Genomic DNA, 18,038 nt, shown 5'->3' on the forward strand with positions numbered 1-18,038 from the left:
TATACATATGTACAGTTCAAGGGGCACTGCCTAGTCCTCATTGTGCGTGGGCCACAGGGCCTCAGGCCAAAGTCCAGGGCCCCACTTGTCACCTGCACCACCACGGAGAGAACACTGCACGGGCATCATTTGGAAAATAGGCAGGCACCTCAGGGGGACGAGGAACGGGGGAGCACATAAGCCAGCAGATGGAACAAAACCACTGGTTCTGGAGGGGGTAACCTGCACTGTGCTTGGTCCTGGGGAGTGCAAGGCCACAGTCTCTCAAGTGGGTGACTTGCCCACATGCTCTGGAGGGTGCAACATGCCATGTTGTGGGCAGTGCAAAGCCACAGTCTCTCAAGTGGGTGTCTTCCCCACTGGTTCTGGAAGGGGTTTTGTGCCCTGTGCACTTGTTCAAAGGGAGGCTGGGGTTGGTGAGGGGAGGCTCCAGCCCATCCCCGACAGCCTTGCACGGCTGCTCACTGCTGGTGGTGGTGGTGCTGCCGCTGGTGGTGGGGGGAGGCTCCAGCCCATCCCCTGCAGCCTCAGATTATTGCACAATGATGGTTGGTGGTGGGGACTCCATCTGAGTCCCTGCACCAGGCCCCTTGTCCTTCCTGCCTGCTGGTGCAGCCCCCTTGCCCTTGATGGCAGCACTTGGGGCAGGCTCCTTGCCCTTCCGGGCAGCAGCTGGGGCAGGCACACTTTCTTTGAGGCTGGCTGGTGCTATGGATCCTTTCCCACCACAAATGGGTGTGGAGACTACTGGGCCCGTGGATTGGGTGGCTGAGGTGCTTGCCTGGGATTTTGCCACCCTGGCCAGACATGAAGGATTTGGGGGAGGGGTACGGAAGAGGTCAATGGTGGAGAGGAAAAGCTTCTTAGGGACATTGCAGCAGGAAGAGGTAGAAGGTTTGGGAGTGGAGGAAGAGGGAGTGGTTGTGGGAGGAGTCGGTCTGCTGTGTTTGGGTGCAGGTGCATCGGCTGGATGCTATTGTGAGGCGGATGGCTGTTGGGTTTCTGAGTGCTTGCGTATGTGTAACTTGGGAGGGGGGACAGACACAGTGGGAAAGGACACAGGGGACATGTGCATGGTTGTTGTAGAGGTGTCTGCAAGTGAGGTGTGTGTTCTGCTAGGTGCGGTGGTAATGCTGGTATTGGATGAGGATGTAGTGCATGCAGATGTGAGTGTAGCTGCAACTGGGAGGGAGGAGGAGGAGGGAACACAGTGGAGGCAGTGGATGTTGGTATGTCTGCATCTGGATGGTGTTTGTGTGAGTGCCTGTGGGACGATGTGTGGTGCTTGTGTTTGCCTGTGCCACTCTTGTGTGTTGTCCAGTGTGCATGCTCATCTGATTGTGTGCTTGGGATAGGTTGGGGTTGAGGGAATGAGACTGGGAAGAGGAAGTTGGAGGGGGTTCGGTAGAAAGAGGGACAAAGGCTGCCATCAGAGAGGAGGCCAGAGCCTGGATTGATCTCTGTTGGGCCGTCAAGCCAGAGTGAATGCCCTCCAGAAATGCATTTGTCTGTTTCATTTGGGCTGCCAGACGCTGGATGGCATTTACAATGGTTGACTGCCCAACAGAGATGGATCTCAGGAGGTCAATAGCCTCTTCACTCAGGGCAGCAGGGCTAACTGGGGCAGGGCCCGAGGTGCCTGGGGCAAAGAAGATGCCCACCCTTCTGGATGAGCAGGCACGGGCAACTCAATGAGGGGCTGCTGGGAAGGCAGTGCTGATACAGGGTGGTGGCTGTACCTGTAGCTGGGTTGGTCACAGAAGTGTCCGTCACCACCAGGGAGCTTCCATCTGAGGAGGTATCTGTCACCTCCAGTCTCGGCCGTGGTGCTCCCCTCGCCCTCCATCCCACTGGTGCCCTCGCTGTCAGTGGACTCTGCCTCCTGGGTCCTGTGGGGTGAAGCTCCCTCCTTCGCCAGTGCCTCTGCTCCTGCACCAGATGATGCTAATGTACATAAGGACAGGATGACAAAACAAAAAGGGGGGGAAACAAAGGATACACTTGGTCAGTGGCTGCACCAACACCACCGTTGGCGTACACACCACCATCACACACAGGGAACAGCCCTTCGCACTATGAAATGTACTACCTGTAATAATGCTAGCCACCAAGGCATGGGGAGGGGCACATACCGCCAAATGCAGCACACCTTGGACTCACACAGCCCTGACCAGTTGTGGATGCCTACAAGCGGTGTAGCAGGATTATCACTTCAGAACCCTGGTCACCATGGAACCTTCTCTGCAATGTCGGCCTGGTCTAGAGGCACCCACTGACACATATCCCTCACCCGTGTACCCACCTACCATGCGTAAGTAGTGATGATGAGCACTGTACTCACCCCCTTGTGGCTACTGTGATGCCCTCAATTGCCCATCCAGCTCCAGTTAGGCCACCACCAGTATGCGGTCCATCAGGGGGTTCATCAGGGTTTGATGGGCACCCATTCCTCGTTGGGAGGCCATCCCCAGCTGGGCCTCCACCGTCTTCCATGCTCAGCGTCTCAGGTCCTCCCACCGTTTGCGACAGTGGGTGCTCCACCTACAGTAGACCCCCAGGGTCCTCACGTCCTTGGCGATGGCACACCATATACCCTTTTTTTGATGGCCGCTGACTTGCAGAGAAATTCACACAGGAAATGGTATCAGTCAGACTGTCCTGCCTGTTACACTTATGGCCCACCACACCCCTTCACATCGCCATTTGTACACACAGGGCCCAGCAAACAAGCTGCACGCCGCCCAGGGGACATCCATCCACCCCTCTACACGAGGCCTTCAGACACACCATTCCATGCATTCATGCTACATGCATCATGCTCACAGTGTACTCACCTGTTTCTCTGGAGGCCCAAACAGCAGTCCGTACTGGGTTTTCTCCACTGGTTCTGAAGGGGGCTTTGTGCCCAGTGATGCTGCACCTGGGGTGTGGCAGTTGACTTCGTCTCACCTGGGTGTCTCAGCCACGCGATGCACCTGGAACAGGAAGCATGATACTCCACGGAGGCAGACCCACACTCCATCCTGCGGTGACTTAGACTGCCAATTGCTGTTTGTGTCAGTGCTGGAGGTGGTGTCTCAAGTGGCGTGTCCCGGGTCCAGGATGTCACCTGCAGACTCTGACGGCTGCACACTGGGGATGGGGCTGACGTCCGACAGAGTGGCATTGGCTCTGCACGTGGCAGTGCTGATGGTGGTGCAGGCAGCAATGGCTGCGGCAGAGATGCTGCCAGTTCTGGCCGTGGTGCAAGTGACTGTTGCGGTGGATGGAGACACCATACCGTCTCCGCCAGCCTTGGATGTCTGATCCTTGGAGAGGATGCTGCCGTCTGACGTTGTGGCAGCGGCGGTGCAGGTAGCGGTGCAGGTGGCGGCGCAGGTGGCTATACACATTAGCCCATAAATAAACACCCTTGAATCACAAACCAATCTGGAGTCAGTCTGTTCTTTCGCAAATGTATAATTACAACATCATCCACAAATATCAATGTAAATGTTCATTTGCTCATACCAATGTATGACAGTTGTTTGGCAGCAGTAAATATAGCAGAAGGCAGAATGAGGTACCCAGATCTGTGAAATGGAAAGCCAAAGTGAACTGTCAGTGTCCATAGACAGAGGTTATGAGGCTGACTTATACAATGTCCTACAGTAGTCAGATATAAGGTGAGCAGTGCCAGTCTCTTACCTGTGTGTCACTGGAAGTACTGCATGATGATGTTCGTTCGGTTGTCAATATCTTCTTCCTCTGCCTCCTCTTCCTCACTGTCCACAGGCTCCACAGCTGCCACAAGACCATCATCCTCCTGCAGAAAAGGCACCTGGCATCGCAATGCCAGGTTGTGCAACATGCAGTATGGCACGATTATCTGGCACAACTTCCTCGGTGAGTAGTATAGGGAGCCACCTGTTAGATGGAGGCACCGGAATCTGGCCTTCAGTAGGCCGAAAGTCCTCTCAACAATACGCCTAGTTTGCCCATGTGCCTCATTGTAGCATTCCTCTGCCCTTGTCCTGGCATTCCTCACTGGGGTCAGTAGCCATGAGAGGTTGGGGTAACCAGAGTCACCTGCAAATGTCGAGGGATATCTGTAAGACACACACTAACCCTTAGGGACTACCCCATACCCAGACACCTATTCATACTGTATGGGGACCTTGGGCTCACCTATTAGCCACACCCGGTGCCTCTGGAGTTGGCCCATCATATAAGGGATACTGCTATTCCTCAAAATGTAAGCATCCTGCACAGAGCCGGGATACTTGGCATTCACATGAGAGATGTACCGGTCTGCCAAACACACCATCTGTACATTCATAGAATGGTCGCTTTTTCGATTTCTGTACACTTGTTCATTTCTGTGGTGGGGACAAATGCCACATGTGTACCATCCATCAATGGCACCAATGATGTTGGGGATATGTTCCAGGGCATAAAAGTCAGCTTTCACTGTGGGCAAATCCTCCACCTGGGAGAAAACAATGTTGCTGCGCATGTGTTTCAGCAGGGCTGACAACACTCTGGTCAACACGTTAGAAAACATTGTCTGAGACATCCCTTATGCCATGGCCACTGTTGTTTGAAAGGAGCTACTTGGCAGGAAATGGAGCACTGACAGGACCTGCACTATGGGGGGTATTCCTGTGGGATGGCAGATAACTGACATCAGGTCTGGCTCCAGTTGTGCACACAGTTCTTAGATTGTGGAACAATCAAGTCTGTAGATAATAATGATGTGTCTGTCTTCCATTGTCGACAGGTCCACCAGGGGTCTGTACACTGGAGGACGGCGCCATCTCATCATCTGCCTCAGCGGATGTGCCCTATGGAGGAGAATGCTGAGCAGAGGGTCATGTACCACATAGATTGCACAAGTGTTTTCAGTAATGTGAGTAAATCCGTCTGTGGCGTTGTTTGTCCATATATGCCAAAATGTGCTGTGACGCAGTTAGGTGCCATGCCATGTGCCCTCCTAAAATGGCGGCTGCCTGACCTGTAAGGAGGGACAAGGGGGAAATGAGGTAACTGCGCTGGCGTTGTGCAGCGTTGCGGTGGGTGGTCGAAGACCGCTGCGCAATTTAGCATTGGTTATCATTGGGCCCTATGGGTTCCAGGAGCCAATGACGATGTACGCCGGCGATGACGGTACGCACCGCCGCGGACTTGACTGCCATTTTCTATCTGTTCACTCTCTTGATACCTGACCTTCAACAGGAGAGGACCTACACTGCAAGTGCTGCTGTGACCTCAGTCTGGAAGCGAAAACGGCTCATGAGTCTGGGGAAAGGGCCCCTGCCTTCACCGCGGAGGAGCTGGACAAACTGGTGGATGGGGTCCTCCCCCAGTTCACGCTACTCTACAGTCCTCCAGACAAACAGGTGAGTACACTGTGAGCATGTTGCGTGGGCAATGCCTGTTTGGAGTGTTGTGGATGGAAGATACATGTGTGGGGGTGCTGAGGCCTGCATGTGAGGATGGTGAGTGTATGTGCGTCAGGGCATGGGTGGGAACTGGTGGGCAATGAGTATGACGTCCCGGACGAGAGAGTAATTTTCTTTTATCCTGTACCTTTCCTCTAGGTCAGCGCCCACCAGAAGAAGGGTATTTGGCATGTCATCGCCAAGGAAGTACAGACCCTGGGGGTCTATCATAGATGGAGCACCCACTGCGCAATAGATTGGAGGATCGGCGCCGCTGGAGCAAGAAGATGGCGGAGGACCAGCTGGGGCTGGCCTCCCAACGTGGAAGGGGTGCCTGTCGCACCATGACCCCCCTGATGTTCCAGATCCTGGCGGTGGCATATCCGAAGTTGGATTGGTGCTTGAGGGCATCACAGCAGCCACAAGGGGGTGAGTACAGTGTCATTCAGCTGACTCTGCACGCTTTACAAAGTGTCTGGGTGGGGGATGTGGGCTGTGGGTTCCCCTATGCCAGGGCGAACTTGGTACGGTAGGTCCCTTGTTAGGCAGGCTCTGAGGCACCCCAACCCCAATAGTGTTAGTGGGCATCTACAACTAGTCAGACTCCTGTGGGTTCCAGGTGTGCAGCAAATGGTGTTAGGCATAGTACCCCATGGGCAGGTGATTTTCCTACTAACTGCTAGTGCATGGCCTAGTGCGTAGGGCTGCTCCCTGTGTGTTGTGTCCGCCAACGGTAGTGGTGTTGCAGGCATTGACCATGTGTCTCCTCTGTCTTTCCCCCCTTCTTGTTTTGTCAGCCTGTCCTTGTTTGCATTAGCTTCATCTGGGGGAGGAGCAGAGGCACCGGCGACGGAGGGAGCTGCATGTCCATGGCCCATGAGAGTGAATCTACGGAGTCTGAAGGCACCAGTGGGACGGAGGGAGAGGGGAGCACCACGACGGGGACAGGAGGGGACACCAGCGACTCCTCCTCTGATGGGAGCTCCCTTGCGGTAGAGGGCACCTCTGTGCCCACCGCAACAACAGGTACAGCCGCCACCCCCCCCTACCAGCACCGCCCTCCTAGCAGCCCCTCAGCGTGTTTCCCGTGCCCGCTCACCCAGGAGGGTGGGCATCTGCTTCACCCCAGGCACCTCAGACCCTGACCCAGTCAGCCCTGCTGCCCTCAGTGAGGAGGATATTGACCTCCTGAGATCCCTCACTTTTAGGCAGTCAACCATTTTGAATGCCATCAAGGGTGTTGCGAGGCATTTGCAGCAAACAAATGCATACCTGGAGGGCATTCATTCTGGCGTGGCGACCCAACAGAGAGCATTTCAGGCTCTGGCCTCAGCACTGATGGCAGCCATTGTCCTTGTGTCCAGCCTCCCCCCTCCAACTTCCACTACCTGACCCAATCCCCTCTACCTCAGCCTATCCCAAGCACACCATCAGACCAGCATGCACACACATAAACACACAAAAGTGGCTCAGGAAAACATAGGCACCACACATCCCTCAGGCACTCGCACAAGCACCATCCCCATGTAGACACACCAACATCCACTGCCTCCACTGTGTCCCCCTCCTCCACATATTCCACCTCCCTCCCAGTATCATCTCCACTCACACCTGCATGCACTACATCCTCAGCCACTACCTCCATCACCAGCATGCCCATCACTACACACCGCTTACGTGCAATCACCACCCCCACTACCATTCACACGTCCCCTGTGTCCTCTCCCAGTGTGTCTGTCAGCCCTCCTCCCAAAGTTCACAAACGCAGGCATACACCTACTCAACAGCCATCCACCTCACAACAGCCTCCAACCCATGCACCTTCATCCAAATTCAGCAGATGTACACCTCCTACAACCATTACCTCTTCCTCCAGACCCAAACCCCCTCCATCTTCCCATCCCAGTGTGTCAAAAAAATCTTTCCTAGCTAACTTGAAACTCTTCCCTACACCTCCCCCCGTGCTGCCCCTAGGGCCAGGATTTCTAGATCCCAGCCCAGCACCTCAGCCACCAAATCTGCATCCAATCTGGTACCTGCTACTCCAGTACGATGTAAGGGGGCACCCGTCAGAGCTGCCAGTGTGCCACCGATAGAAAAGAAGGACCACCCTATTCTACCACCTGCAAAGGTCAAAAAGGGTCCGGCTTCCAGCAGGGGACAGTCACACCACCCACCCAGCAAGGCTTCGCACAAACACCGTGGACAGTGCCAAGGTCCCTGCAGCGACTGTCAAGATGGGGAAGGGCCACAAGCCAAAGGGCACATCACCTCTGGGCACGATGTCACCTGGTGAGGGGCTGGTGACCACCAAATCAGCAGGGATGTCAGCCACATGCACCGCAGTCACCACCGCCGCTCCGACCACCACCTGCACCGCCGTATGTGGAAGGGGCTGGGGTGATGGTGGACGAAAGTCCAGGTTAGAGTCCAGTCTCTTGGTATCACAGGTGCATTGTCCAAGGGGGCATAGGAAGAAGAGCAATAGCAGTTCAAGGTGGACAGGGTAACAGAGTGGGACAGAAGGGTGAGTCTTATTTCTTGGCGGGGGTCTTGGCAATGTTCTCTAGCTTCTGCCTGGATCGCAGGGACGGATTGCGGGGTGGTTCTCCTTCTGCAGGGGGTGGGGTGCTGGTGGCCTTTTGGTCCTGTGGCGGGGCCTCCTGTCCACTAGCGCCTGTGGACGTGGAAGGCTGTTTATCGGCTGGGCGGTGTCAGGGGCCCGGTGGTATGCCACTGTCTCCCTCATGTTGTTGGCCATGTCTGCCAGGACCCCTGCAATGGTGACCAGGTTGGTGTTGATGGACTTCAAGTCCTCCCCGATCCCCAGGTACTGTCCCTCCTGCAGCCCTGGGTCTCCTGAAACTTGGCCAGTACCGTACCCATGGTCTCCTGGGAATGGTGGTATACTCCCATGATGTTTGAGAGTGCCTCGTGGAGAGTGGGTTCCCTGGGCCGGTCCTCCCCCTGTCGCACAGCAGTCCTCCCAGCTTCCCTGTTGTCCTGTGCCTCTGTCCCCTGAGCCGTGTGCCCACTGCCACTGACCCCCAGGTCCCTGATTTGCTTGGGTTAGTGGGTTTGCCTGGGGTCCCTGTAGTGGTGGACACACTGCTGATTGACGAGTCCTGGGGACAGTGGCATGGGCCCCCTGGGTGGGTGCTGTGGTGGTGTTTCCTGATGGGGGAGGTTCTGTGGTGGCTTGGGACTGTGGCAGGGAAAGCGACTGTCCAGAGGTCCCTGATGGACCGGGCTGGTCATCTTGATCCAGGTGTGCAGAGCTTCTGTCATCACTGTGGGCCTCTTCTGTGGGGGGACTGGATAGGGCTGGCACCTCCTGTCCGGTGACGTTGGGTAGGGGTCCTGTTGGGGTGTAAATACATTGTTATGTTATCTGTGTGTGCCATCTTGTGCAGAGGGAGTGGAGGGAGTGTGTTTCCCTCTATTACTGTGCTTGCAATATCACCTTGGCCCTTGTGTGATTGGTGATTGTGTGCCCTGGGTGAGTCTCTCCCTTGGACATGCTTTGGTGATGGGTGTCCATGCATGTCTGTGATGGGTGTCCATGCATTGGTGTAACATGCAGGGCTTGGTATTGGGATGGGTGGGTTGTGATAGTGGGGTATATGTGAGGTGGTGGAGTGATGAGTGTGAGGGTAGGGGTAGGAGTTTGTGATGGCATGCAGGTAGGGTGGGGGATATTTTATTAAAGATTTGCCTTACCAGAGTCCAGTCCTCCTGCTACTCCTGCGAGGCCCTTAGGATGCATAATTGCTAAGACTTGCTCCTCCCATGTAGTTAGTTGTGGGGGTGGAGGTAGGGATCCACCGCCAGTACTCTGTACGGCTACCTGGTGCCTTCCCCTGTAGGTCGTTCCACCTCTTCCTGATGTCATCCCGTGTTCTTGGTTGCTGTCCCTCTGCGTTGACCCTGTCGACAATTCTCCGCCATAGCTCCATCTTCTTAGCAATGGATGTCTGCTGCACCTGTGATCTGAATAGCTGTGGCTCTACCCGGATGATTTCCTCCACCATGCCCCTGAGCTCCTCCTCAGAAAACCTGGAGTGTCATTGAGGTGCCATGATGTGGTGTGAGTGATGTGTGAGGTGATATGTGATGTGTGGGGTGATGTTTTGGGGTGTATGGTGTTTTGTGCGTGGATGGTGTATGAGTGATGGTGTTGTGTGCCTCTGGATGCTGGTGTGGTCTTTGCTTTTCTCTCTCTCTCTGCTTCTGTGTAGTTTGAATTGTCCGATGTGGTGTAGTTTTGTAAGTGTGTGTGTATTTTGAGCATGGCGGTGTGTACCGCCAATGGTTTACTGCGGTTGAATGACCGCCGCATTGATTTGTGGGTCGTGATAGTGTGGGCGTATTCCTGTTGGCGTGACGGTGTGGGTTTTGTTACAGCCAGTTTATCACTGACCTTTGGTGTGGCGGACTTGTGTGGGTGTCTGTATTGTGGAGGATTTCTCAGTGTGGGTCATAATACCCGTAGCGGATTTCCACCGCGGACACAGTATGTTGGCGGCCGTTGTCATGGCGGTCAGTAGACTTTACCGCCAGGGTTGTAATGAGGGCCATAGTGTTAGGATGATTCGTAATTGACCTATGATATTGGAACTCTTCCCTGACACAATAATTGAGCTATGGTTCAGTAATATTGTGTTTTTGTCCCAATCTTTTGAGGAGGATAATATTTTTGGCAAAGTACATTATTTGGTCAAGACCCTTATAATGCAAATTTCTGAAGAACAGCTTAATTTATTTATTTTGGCATTTTGGAAATGTAACCTTTTGTTTAATTCTTTATTATTTACTTGCACAAAATTCCTAGGAAGGTAATATTGGAGTTAATGTTATTGTGTTTCCATATGTTGGTGAATTTAACCTATGCTTTTCAGGTCTCCTTGCTCGCAGTTCCTTTCCCTCTACTCTTTCCCCTTGCTTGGCCACTTTAATCCTCAGTACTTATAAAAGCATTCTGAGTTAGAGCTGCCTGGAGGTAGGCCTCAAGAAATCATCGTATAGATCCCACGGACTAAGGCCGCTCTGACACATTGTTACATTTACTTTCAGAAGTGTTTCTTGATTCAGGAAAGTGGTTCACAGCACCAGCCAAGGATTCAGAGGCTCTGGTTTGCCTCTTGGTGTCTGGGACTACAACTCCCACAATGCACCTCTTCAACGTATGGAGTTGCTCCAAACATCTTTATACTTCTAGATCGTGTTCCAGAGGTCATTTGTGGGTCCTTGAAGTGTCCACAACTTGACACACGTTTCCAGAACTTCCGAGTTGCTCCTTGGGAGTTGGGACTACAAATCCCAGAATGCACCCGGCTTAAACTCCAAAACCGTCACTGGACAGGAGTCAACTGGTCAGTTTCTTCAGGATTTGAAGCAGGGGACTCTGGTAAGCTTCTTTTCACCTGTAGCAAGGAGGGAGTCCCTCCTTGAACCAGCTGAAGTCAGGGAAAAGTATTTCTTTTGATGAAGCCCAAATGCGCAGCTGGTGCAGCCTGTCAGAGTGCAGAGTCCCGGTGCAGTTCAGGGGTCCACGTCAGGGGTCCAGCAGGGCAGTCCATCTTCTCCTGATGTTCTTCCTTGTAGGGATCTGGTACGGATCTGAGGTGTGGGTGCAGCTTTGCCCTATTTATCCTTGCTCCTGGGTGAAAAACAGGGTGGTCCTGGTTCTCCAATCCAATGCAGGGTCCTTCCCCCTGAGATGACCACTTCCTGGGAGGTGTGGCAAAAATCAATCCCAGGGAGCAACATTCTTCAAAAATCCATCATGGCTGAAACTGATTTTTGGAGGTTACATCTGCCTGAGCCCACCCACTGGTTTGGCTAAAAATCCTAAACACAACCCTCTTCTGCCCTCTCCTAACTTAATCAAGAGGACACCTAAGTGTCTGGGGGTGCAGGATATGAGGGAGGTGCTGGGTTGCTCCAAATATCCTTCCCTGCCTGTGAAGAGCAGTGCAGCCCCCACCTTCCTGCTTCCCCATCTGTTGAAGTAGTTCTCCTCCCCCAGGCACATATTTTGTGTTCATCCCAGGCCACTTCACACCTCATCAAGGCGGCCTGGCCAGGCTGCCAGAGGCTGGTCAATCAGAGAAGGGCACTACAGAGCTGAAACTGACAACTTTTTAGGTAGAGTTTAAAACCCTTTACCTGAACTAGTTAGATGAAATCCAACAATTGTAAGTTGTGCGATTTATTATAACAATTAATTCGATACCAAACTAGAGGTATCTGACACTTAAGGGGACTTTGTTAATTAAAATAAAGTCTCCCCATTTTAGCCAATGAAGGCTTTCACTAGAGTGAGGGAAAAAACAGTTTGTCTGTTTTACCTCACCAGGGCTTAAAAAACTATGTTTATAAGGTCCGTGCTTATTGTTACATGGCATCCAACCCTAGGGGCACATAGGGAACACCTGAGGGGTGACATGTATGTAAATATAAGATAGTTTAAGACTTTAGAAGTACTTTTAATTCCAAAGTCGAATTTGCATTTTACTTTAACTTTAAAGCAGCCAGCAGGGCAGGCCTGCCTTTAAAATGACCCTGGGCACTTCAGCAGTGCACCTATGGCCCTACCATATACTAAGGGCTTATAGGTAGGTTGACCTAGCCAATTACCAGCAACGTCATATGTTGGACTGTGCACCTGGAGAAGAAGAAGGTGGTGCTATGTTAACTGATTCACGACAAAATTAGCAAAGAACCATTAGTGGCAAAACACAAAGTCGTAGTGCAAATGGCCTTCTATGGGAGGCACATCTAGGCTATTGAATCTTATATTTGTGTGTGTGATAATACATATTTTTAAAATAGTGTGCTCATTGCCCCCTTAAAATTGTTCCAATATTATTTCAAGCATTTCTATGTACTGGGCAGATACACACAGGCTCCAGGGTGAGCAGTCGGCGATTGAACGGCGATCCACTGTTAATCATGATGTATATGGACCTACATACCTGTGCCAAGATACCTAAAGAGCTGGTCATATTTACTTCTCGTCTGGCTTCTGCAATAATGCCTTCCACGTATGCACTTTTCTAGGTATTCAGAAAAAATATTGAATAAAAAATATTGATTTGCACAAATATTGCGTTTTTATTATTGTGACTCAGAAATATCATGAGCAAAAATATAGTTGACAGAAATATCGTAGTTTAAGGTAAGAAATATTGTTTTGGAAGTTTCTTTATGTGTTTAAATGCTATATTAATTTTATATGTTTTATTTTGTTTGTGTACTTTTAATGTTTTTAAATATATTTTGTAATTTTAAGTTATTTATATTTTTAATTTAATTGTAAAATAGGAATTTATAGTGTTCTAGTGGGTTGTGAGATGTATAGGGGTACATGGTGGGGAGAAAATTAAGTATAAATAATTTACATATTTCTTAATTAATATTAACTATTTATTTTATTATCAAGTGTGTAAATTGTGCAAATATTATTTTTTAAGTTGTATTTTAGGTGCAGGTTGTTGGGTTTGTAGGGGTCTGGCGTAAGAAGTGTATTAAGTAATAATTTATTCATTATTAACTTTTGATAAATTATTAATTATTCAATTGTTAATGAATCATTAATTAACTATGTAAATTGTGTAATTATTATCATTTTTAATTTAGATATGTGTTAAATATCCGAATATAGTCTGGGAATTTAATAAAATAACTATTACATTATTTTTTTACTTCTAATTATTGAAAAATTTAAAATTGTTAATTGTTTATTTTTTTTATGTATATTTTTATTTTATGTAAATTGTTTTATAATTTTATGAAATTAATAATTGTATTAGAAAAGGTATGTTTTCAAAGTGAAGTACTTTCCCTACTGTTATGCAGATTGGAGTGGGAATAGTACATTTTATCTCTCTTTAGTCCAAAGTTTTCTTTACTTTTTCATTGACTGGAGTGGGAATAGTAAAGTTTATTGCTCTGCAGTCCAAAGCTTGCACTACTGCTGCACCAACTGGAGTGGGAATAGTAAACTGTACCCCTCCTGAGTACAATGCTTTCCCTACTGTTGCACTGACTGGAGTTGGAATAGTAAATGTTACCCCTCCTGAGTTTAATGCTTTCCTCACTGTTGCACAAATTGGAGTAGTAATATTATTTTAAAAACTTATAATTTTTGTTTATATTGTTTAAAAATGTATTATTAATATTATGTTTTGGGGTATTCTAAATTATATTTGTTTTTCTTAGTACTGTTTGTATACATAATATATTTTAATAATATGTATTTTTATATTATTTATTTTTCATGTATAAATACATGGTATCTGTTTTACGTTTTTCCAGTTTATTATTTGTTACACTTTTTAATGTATTTAATCCATGTATTTATATATATATATATATATATATATATATATATATATATATATATATATATATAATATAGCTGGTCTCCATCTAAACTTGGTACCCAGATTTCTCACTCCTGTTCTGCATAAGTTATGAGTTACGCTAACCCTGAAAGGGGATTTGTTATTAAATTGAAACAAAATGTCCTTATAAAATAATTGAAAAATATTATTTTAATAGTAGTTTTAAATTATATATATAAATAGACATAACAATGTGTGTGTTTGTTAAATACATTTGTTTTGTATTATTAAAATCTATTTAATTTACATTAAAATCTTGTTAGATGTTAATATATTTAATCATTACTATTTTTAACTATATATATTTTAAATCATTATAATTTTGTCTATTTTTTTGATAGTGTAAAACAATATGTTTTTTTGAACTTTTTTTGTCATTTTCATTATTGATATAGGAGAACAATATTTTTGGGTTCAATTTTTTAGTCTCAATATGTTTGTGTCACAATATTTAAGGTTTCGATATTCTGTAAGTCAACCACTTATCTACAGAGCTCTTTTTCTTGACCTGCGTCAAGCATTGCACCCTCATCCCCTAGTACTAAGTCCTATACATCGCTGTGGCACTGCATTTCCATCCTGACTGACACCTTGTGCTGCTTCCCCAGTATAGAAAATGTCTAAGACTTACCAAAATGGCTATCTCTTCTGACACCCATGCACAACTATGTAGCTAATGAGAGACCTAGAGTGCTCTGGTTTTGCACCTCTATTCTGAGCTTTAATGCAGTGCTGTCCCAGCAAAGAGGCATCTAAGCGTTGGACAATGTCGATAATACAGTGATATTGCTTAGGTGTAACACTTCATAGCTCTGGTTCAGTAACCCAATGACAAGTTATTTTTGTTTTGTAGAGGTCCCCGGCTGCTGGCAGATCTCCTTGACCCTGAAAGTGGTGTGGTGGAGCGTGGAGTCCTGTGTCTCTGTTTTCTCTCTTATTTCATTGCCCTTTTCCTGCTTTTAGCACTGGGCCTCATATCTTAGCCGAGTGGAGGGGAAGGTGTGAGATGGAAAATGCACAAATGTCTTAACCTGCCATACTTTGCCATCCCAACACTGATCCATGTATAAAGCTCCGACAAGGGATCTCTATCATGCACTGCCATGCCCCACTATCCTAATAGTCATCCATCTGCTGAGATATCACAATTTACTTCTAGCCATCCCATCATGTACCACAACAGTCACAGATCTATAATGGGGACCTCTAATCTGGATTCACGTGGATCATTGTCCCAACAGTACAACATCACCGGAACTCTCACACTGAGTGCCAGATGTACGTAGCTTTAGGTTTGCAATTTATTTTCTAATAGCAAGTTTTTGCAATTTGGTATTAGGAAATTGCAAACTGTTATGTACTACTTTGCGTTTAACACTGTTTGTGATCCGTTAATGGTTCGCAAGGGAACTGCTTCATTAATATTCATGAGGCAGGTCACAATTTGGGACCTATTGGGTAGGGCCATCTTTCACATGGATGGCAGCCTGCTGGTGTCGGCAGGCCACATTGTCTGTGACTGCTTTTTCAATAAAGCAGTTTGTTTGGTAATGTAGCCCTTTTTCCTTAAAGAAAAACAGAATACATTACCCAAATTTTTTTTTTTCATTTTTTAAGAGTAGACAGTGGTGTGTGGGACCACTGCCTGCTCTTAAAACATATTTGCACCCACATTCACAAAGGGGAATGGGTCCCTTGGGGACCACTTCCCGTTTGTGAATGCTTACAACAACTTGAATCTGCGAATGCTTTGCAACCACATACCAGTCACAAAACATTCCAACATGCCAATGCAGCTCGCTATTAGGAAGGGACGCCCTTGGCACTCCCCTTCCTAATAGCTAGTCACAAACCCTATTTTGCTAGTCGGTAATAGGTTACCGACGTGCAAAATAGGGTTGGTACATGCCCAAAAACGGTTTACCACTCTCAAACGGCCGGATGGGCTGTTTGCGGCCGGTGGTAAGCTTCGTGCATCTGGTCCTGGATCTCTTTCACTGCCTACAGCACTCACTTGGGAAATCTTCTGAGATCCCATGATACATGTTTATCATGACTGGCAGTATGCACTGGTGCCACAGCATTGTGGTATTGAGACAACAATGGAAAATTAACTCCTTAGCCAGCAATACACTCAAGCATTTCCTCTTCCAAACAACAAATGCAATCTCTGAAGTGTACTTCTTCTGGAACACTTCCTTTGCCATCCAAAGGTATTCATTTGTCCTAATAAAATAGGTTGCGTTCACCCACACAGTAGTCAGTGACATTCCCTCTTCCAAGTATGACGAGGTTGCTGCGCATCTACTACCTGTATCACTTTCCAAGTACTGAAAGGGCTTTCGTAATTCACATCTCTCTTGGCCTGCACAATTCAACTCTATTCAGGTACAGAGATGAAGAGTTCCAAAGAGCTCAGTCAAAGCACCTATGCCCCAGCGGCAGCTGCTGCAAATATCAAAGGAGAGGGCCGATGGAGAGAGGAATAAATTAAAAAGAAAGTCTTGCTATTTGCTGCCATCGTCCTATCCTGCTGCCTCGTTCGTCCTCCTTTCCTGTTCTGGTGTCCCAGCATTCGCTGAGACACCAGAATAGGCTCCCAGCAATCCTGGTGCTGCTTTCATTCTAAAGCTCGCATGAAAGTAGTGCCAGGATTGGTCTGAGTGGCAGTAACTGCCACACAGACACAACCCTAGATCCTGTGCAGTTTCTCCAGCCCGCTGTGTAAACAGCTGGGCTAGTGAAACCTAAGTGCGTCCAAACACACATGCAAACTTAGGCGGTCATTCTGACCGCGGCGGGCGGCGGTCGCCGCCCGCCATGCGGTTACCGCCGAATGACCGCACCGCGGTCAAAAGACCGCAGCGGTCATTCCAACTTTCCTGCTGGCCCGGCGGGCGACCGCCAAAAGGCCGTCCGCCGGCCCAGCGGGAAAGCCCCTGCAACGAGGAAGCCGGCTCCGAATGGAGTCGGCGGAGTTGCAGTTTGTTTTGATGGGTGCAGTGGCACACGTCGCGATTTTCACTGTCTGCAAAGCAGACAGTGAAAATCTTTGTGGGGCCCTGTTAGGAGGCCCCTGCACTGCCCATGCCAGTGGCATGGGCAGTGCAGGGGCCCCCAGGGGCCCCACGGCACCGGTTCCCGCCATCCTGGTTCTGGCGGTGGACACCGCCAGAAACAGGCTGGCAGGAAGGGGGTCGGAATCCCCATGGCAGTGCTGCAAGCAGCGCCGCCATGGTGGATTCCCTGGGCCAGGGGAAAACCGGCGGGAAACCGCCGGTTCCCCTTTTCTGACCGCGGCTTTACCGCCGCGGTCAGAATAGCCCAGGAAGCACCGCCAGCCTGTTGGCGGTGCTTCCGCCGCCCTCCGCCATGGCGGTCATGGACCGCCAGGGTCGGAATGACCCCCTTAGTGTACTCCATTCTCATCCCTCCTCCGACCTCCTGAGGCCCAGCCCCACCATCCCCCACCACATGCAGGTTAAGTCAGCAGCAGATAAATAAGTGTTGTTTTTGCTTTTCTGCTGCTGGCTCTTAGCCAGGGGGGTGACGCTCCTCCGCCATTACAGAGGAGCCCTCCCTGGGTTCACTCAGAAACACAGAATGTTTGATTTGATGCTGAGAGTTGAATCTAGTTTCACAGTTCTGAAGTCGGCAGCTCTGGCCATATGCCACATACTTTCCACTTTTCCCACCTTTTCATCATCCTATTTGTGGTGAGTGAAGAGTACACTCCATACAATATTTCAGACATGCATAGAAAATCAGTGGTATGCCCACAAACTACTTTTAGCAGGGAACTGCAGGAATACTTACATGTTTCACAAGCTGTTTGTAGGACACTCCAGGCAATCTGCTTTCACACGAGTTCAGTTTACCATGGCTGGAGACCCAGGGGCATATTTATACTCCCTCTGCGCCGATTGTGCGTCAAAAATTTTGACGCTCAATCAGCGCAAACGTTTCCCCGTATTTAAACTTTGACGCCCGAGCCCGCGGATGACAAAATTCAGCCGTGTGCGTCATTTTTGGGATGCGGCAACCCGCCTTGCGTTAATTATATGCAAGGTAGGCGTTCCCGTCCAAAAAATGGCTTAAACGGTGGTGCGTCGTATTTATGCTTTCGGGCAAAAATGACACACGGCCGGGAGGCGGAGCCAGAAAATGACGCACAGCCCGATTTGCGTATAAAATTAACGCCTGGGGCAGG

The sequence above is a fragment of the Pleurodeles waltl genome, chromosome 1_2 (assembly GCF_031143425.1).
Source record: "Pleurodeles waltl isolate 20211129_DDA chromosome 1_2, aPleWal1.hap1.20221129, whole genome shotgun sequence".
In the NCBI taxonomy this organism is placed as follows: Eukaryota; Metazoa; Chordata; class Amphibia; order Caudata; family Salamandridae; genus Pleurodeles; species Pleurodeles waltl.